A 6,199-nucleotide genomic window follows, 5' to 3' on the forward strand; every position below is an offset into this window, starting at 1 on the left:
TTAGAATACAAAATCATGAACAAAACATATTTCTTCATATAATCCTAACATTATTCTTTAGCCAACAAAACTTACATCCTAAGTTCCTAACCTTTTCCCTTTTTTGAATTTAAAATAGGATAAAGAAAACTCAGAAATTTGAACAAAGACAGGGTTTATTAAAAAATTACCTTAAGTAAAAGAAATTAGAGATGAGGAGTGGCGCCACTTGCCAGTGAGGAGTGTCCCAAACTCGCCGGTGAGGACGGAGGAATGTGGAGGTATATGGTTTTAATGGAGTATCAGTGAGTTTCAGTGGAGTTTCAGAGAGGAGAGATTGTGAGGAACTGAATGAGAGTGGGTTTTAGTAAGAGGGATGGAGAGGGTGGCGCGCGTTAAGACACATTGAGAATTTGGGATTTTGGGTTAGGGTTTTTAAAATTAGGGGGAACCTTTATATTTTTTTTAAAATAAAAATTGATAATCTTAAAAATAATCTGAAATATATAAACATTGTATAGATTATAGAATATAAGATTTTAAAATTTTCTGAAAAAAATTTATTTATATATATATTCGGGTGGATTCGGGTGATAAATGGATGACGGATCGGGTGACGGATGAAACGGAGCCCCACCCGAATCCGATCCGTCACCCGCTTCATTTGTCACACGCCCTTCATCCGTTTAACGCAGATTTTCGTCCATTTATTTATATCGGGTGGATCGAATTTACGGATATCCATTTAGAATTGTCATCCCTAGATTTACTAACATTCGATCTATCTACTTTAATACAAATAACAAAGGATCTCTTTTTTGCTTCCTTGTGGATATCCTTGACAATGCTTCGTAACTCCTGCTCCTCTTTAGTTGGGTATCGTAAAGCCTTGACTGCTACACAAGAGTCTGACTTGATCACAATATTAGGGGTAGACAGGCTACTGCCGCTTCCCATTGCTTGGTGTCTTTTTTCTTTCTTCTTTTCCAAGCAGCATCAACACAAACTAAGAAGAAAAGGTTTTCTGATGCTCTCCCTAAGCTCCAAACTGGGATGGAATAACTCCTATTTTGCTCTCTTCCACTACTACAAAAAGCGTGTTTTCGTGACGCTTTTTAGGCCTTTTTTCGACGCTAAAAAGCGTCAAAAAATTATTTCTTGACGCTGCAAAAAAGCGTCGAAAATCCGTGAGTCGAAAATTTTTCAAGGACACAAAAAAGCGTCGAGATTCTCGACGCCTTTTAGTGTCCAAACTAATATACGAAGCGTCGAAAATTACGTATTTTGCGCATTATCCCAAATGTGTAGTTTTTTTAGCGACGCTTTTTCCTGTCCACATAATCAAATTTAGCGACGCTTTTTCCTGTCTTGCGTTTATTCGTGTCAGCCTATGGTATGGCGGGAAACTCTTTAAAATTTGAAAATGTGCAAATATGTAGACATTAAAAAGCGTCTAGAATTTTTTTTAAGCTTTTTTTTTTCCTTTTATTAAATTATTACCATCATCATACATATATTATAGTTATTAAAATTTATCATAAATTAAATTAATAACATAAAAATTAAAATAAACAAATATTGTAAATAACTAGATTTAAAAAAAAAAAAACAATTATTAATCAACAATAATAAGAGTACGTAGTTAATTACCAAATTTATAAAAAGAAAACATCAACACAATTAAAAGCATAATCAAGAAAAAAAAAAGTCGCATATTATAGTAGCTTGTCCCTAAATAAATACATCACTAATATAAGACTAAAAACCAAAATACATAGATGATGGCCTTATAGACAATATAGTCACTTGTTTTGATGCTCAAGTGTCCCGGCTTATTCTCTTGTTGTACCTACATTGCCTTTTCCAATCTTCAAAAAAAAAATACAAATTATAAATTAGTACATTACACAATATAGGCTCAAGATTCATAATCGATTTGAGACAATAACACGGACATTATACTTTAATCTAGGCAATTAATTATGTACAATGCACATATATAAATCTGTAAAGTAGGCCTATAAATTTTTAAGCTTTCTTATTGTCCATTAGAAAGCTTAAGAGAGTTTGTCTAATAATGGGAATAGTTTTATGGTGAATTCAAAACTGAACCTTGCCAAGAGTGTAGGATCATTTTGCATTTAAAGCATTTCCAAACTAACTGATTATACAGCCATTGCAACACGCGCGCGTGCACACACACACACACACAATCTTTACAGCAAATGAAGTTGAAAATGACCATTAAACAGCTGATAGAGAACCTAGCATAAGAGCAATTAGTAACATCATTGAACCATAAAACAGAAATCATCTACTATCAATAGCCTATGCCTTGTGCGCGTCTTTTGTTAGGCACTTATTGTGCAGGTGGGTGTTGTGTAAGATTTCAGAGGAAAATTACAACATGTGCAGGCGCTACAGGGAAGAGGTTCACAATAAGTAAATGACGTCTCGTTGCAAAAGATAAAAATGATTATATCATTTCAAAATTGTCAGATCAGTTTGATGTCCATGTATCGTCATAACTCTTCAATATTCTATAGTTGATAATTACAGCAACTTCCTAATAAGTTTATTTTAATCTTTCATTACCGATTCAATAGATTCCTAAATTGTATCCTCTAACCCTTACGATTAAAGTGCCATCTCATGTCCTCTGCAGTTTTAGATGACATGTAAAGCCTCTTTAATCTAGGGATAAGGGGAAAGTATCGCATTACTTTAGCTGTCTCGCCTTTCTTACATGCTTCTTTTCCTTTTTCATTTACATCACCCTCCTTTCCTTTCACATTTTTCCACCTTGATGTCTTGCATATATGACACTCACTTTTATTTGTGAATTCGCCCCAATATAACATGCAATCATTTGGACATGCATGGATTTTCTCATATCCTAACCCTAAATCATTTATTATCTTCATGCCTTCATAATAGGACGATGGAAACTCCTTAATAATGGGAAATGCGTCATTTAGAAGTTCAAGTAATTTATTAAATGACTCTGCAGACCAATGGAACATACACTTTAGGTGAAACAAATGCAATAGAAATGAAAGTTTCGAAAAAGTAGTACACCCCTTGTATAGGCCTTTTTCAGAAGCTTCCATGAGATTTTTATACTTTGCCTGTTCTTCATTTGAGAAATTTGATTGATACTCATCATCTACCTCGCGATAAATGGTAAACCCCTCATCCATGTCATATGAATTGTCATCCTCAATACTTTGTTCATTAAATGATGGATCTTGAGTTTTGTCGGTTTGTTGTGTATTAAATCTAAAAGCTACTCTTAGTAACCCGTCCATATTATCTCGACCTACTGCATTTACTTGATCATCACTTAGATCATAGGTCTTACTCCCTTCATCTTTACGATGAAATATCCAATTTCTATAGTTTTTATAAAAACCATAAAATAAAATATGCCCTCCAACTTCTTCTACAGAATTCGTTTTATTTAACTTGCACTTATTACATGGGCATTTAGTTTTCCATGTATTTGGTAAAAGAGTCTCTTTAGCAAGTTCCAAGAATTTCATGCAACCTTTAAAATAACCAGGATCACCTCTTGGTAAATCAATCCAACTAGTATCCATGTCTACAAAGAAGTATATAGTTAATTGCCAAACAAAAACAATGTCAGTAAGTAATTCAAGCCTACAAACTTGTTGTGGGTGAAAGAAGAAAATTAGAAAGAAACATGCAACAACAAAAAAAAGTTTACAAATAGAGTATACAACACTATATTCATAACCACCAGCTTTAATAGAATATACAACATTAAACCCTTGATATACATAGATTTTAAATAGAAAACAGGCACCAAGGCACCAATACATCAGCAGGTCATGAGTATTGGGCAAGGGAATGAGTGAGAGCTCATAGGAAGACAAAATGCAACAATTCTGAAATTCCTTAATACAATTGTCCACGGCCTTACATGTAGTGTCGTAGATAGTGAACAAAAAAAGGTAAGTCGAGGCATGAAGCTATTCAAATCCAACTAACTCACACACATCCATTTTGGTAATCTATCTTTGCTAGACAACAGTAGAAGTCTACTAGGACTGCATATAAAGACTAAATATAAAATGTATAAAATTGAGACTTTCAGGATAATGTACAACTGCATTTTCACTGTCAATTACTCAACCATAACAAAATCAGACAAGATTATGAATATATCGATGTTTGATGCAATGAAAATCGTACCTTAATAAATTTTGGCTTGTCTAAAACCACAAGCGAAATGTAACTCTCAACCAGAAATCTACAGCTGCAACAACATCAAAGGAAATATCTGTTTATAAAGAAAAATTTTAGCCTCATGCTTCCCTCCAAACATCATAGAGTTGTTTAAACATAATGCAAATCATTTATGACAAGTTATTTAACAGTGTTCCACCTTAGAAGTAAGCTTTCTGCACATAAATTTCTGTCAATTATGTAAATTCATACATTGCTTACTTTTACCTCTAAGAGGCAATTGTCAACACTGAGCAATTGTCAATATTTCAGATTCTTGATCCAAAATAAGAGCTAAAAAAATATAGGCAATGAAAGAGAACTAGGCTAGGAGAGGCAGTAGTGATCAGATTGTAGCCAACATTAGTGTTTTAGATTGGTATCCTTATCAATGTGTCTACTTTTTGGAATTATTTTTACCCTCCTAAAACAATTTACCACAGATAAAGTAATATTATTTTCTTATACCTGATATAAATATAGATATTAGATTCCTATAAAGTACAATCAAATTTTCAATAAGACCTTTTCAGCTTCCAAACTACCAAACTACAAGAATGTCTTGGTGGAGGTAGCCTTTATCTTCCACATTTTCATGGACTCATGAGGAAAAAGACTATGAGAGATAGAGATATGAGCACATGGAAAAGTATACAGAAAAAACAATCAAAATTAGATGAGCAATATAGGAAGAGCATAGTGGCATTATCAAAATTAGAATAATACAATGATCTAAACTAAAACAAAAACTTCTAGCTTTGTGCAAGGGATAACATTTAATCATCAATTATCAATTTCAACTATACCCAAAGTTCCCAAACCTAGGATCATGTCCTGTTCACACTGCTGCCTTGGCTCTATACATATGATAATAACGAACAAACAAACTTATACATTCTTAACAATAAGACTTGATTCATGCCGTGAGTATTGGGGTTGTTGTCTAATGATTTATAAGGGAATGAGTATTGCTTCTAAGAGTAGAGCATGTGAAGACAGAATGCAATCATCAGCCACAAAATCACCATAGAAAAACAAGAAAATTCATATCAAAAACTCATAAAATTCATATCAAAAACCCATAAAATTCAAAGCCTACAAAATTCATATCAAAAACCAGAAAATTCAAAGCCTATAATATTCATATAAAAAACCCATAACATTCCAAACTAAAACCCTAAAATGCCATAAAAATCATAACAAAAACCAAAAAAACAATTTGAAAAAAAAAAAAACAAGAAAAGTTGGATTTAAAAACAACTTCACGAAAAAAAACAACATAAAAAGAAATTAATTTATCTAATTAAGGGCAAAAAATTACCTCGCAATAAGAGATCGATTCTTGTTCTTCACCAACGCAAAATCGAAGACATGCAAACAAATAATTCCCAATTTTAACGAAAATTTAGAGAATTGTGATATATTAGGTGCCAAAAACGATAGAGATATATACTTAGCAACAATATTGTTCAGCAAATTGTAAATTAATACCTCAAATTTATGAAAGTGACGAGCCACAAAACCCCAAATTCCTTGAAATTTAGCAAGCAAAACCCAGAAATTAACCGAAAATTTGTGATTTTTTTTGTCGCTGATGAAAGTGATGATGGAGTCCAAGTTTAGAGGAGAGCAGAATAGATGGGCAGTTTAATTGGGAACCTAATTTGACTGAGGGTGAAAATACACAAACCCGCTAATTATTTCATTAAAAAAATTCAAAATTGCGAGCAACCATACTCACGTGCATAGCACGTGAGTTTCTCGACGCTTTTACGTGTCGAGAAAATTTCCGACTACAAAAAACGTCGCGAAAAGACGGAACCAAAAATTATACACTGACGCCACTTCAACAGCGTCGAACCAAAAGCGTCCAAAAAGCACTCTTTTTGTAGTAGTGTTCCCTTGCTAAGTGCACTGTTCCTTGAGGATTGAGTTGCATATTGCCATCTTGTGACGTGTACATGTACTTCCC

General features: G+C 33.3%; 1 long non-coding RNA gene across 1 annotated transcript; it reads right to left on the minus strand.

Moving 5' to 3' along the window:
* Positions 1-1,328: 1,328 nt before the first annotated feature.
* LOC145569298 (uncharacterized) lies at positions 1,329-5,960 on the minus strand. Its single transcript, XR_014096097.1, has 3 exons — positions 5,719-5,960; positions 5,549-5,574; positions 1,329-1,847 (listed from the first exon to the last, which is right to left on the minus strand). It is a non-coding gene; the product is annotated as an uncharacterized LOC145569298 (long non-coding RNA).
* Positions 5,961-6,199: the final 239 nt, after the last annotated feature.

This window comes from Chenopodium album, chromosome 1, assembly GCF_948465745.1.
Source record: "Chenopodium album chromosome 1, dcCheAlbu1.1, whole genome shotgun sequence".
NCBI classification, from domain to species: Eukaryota; Viridiplantae; Streptophyta; class Magnoliopsida; order Caryophyllales; family Amaranthaceae; genus Chenopodium; species Chenopodium album.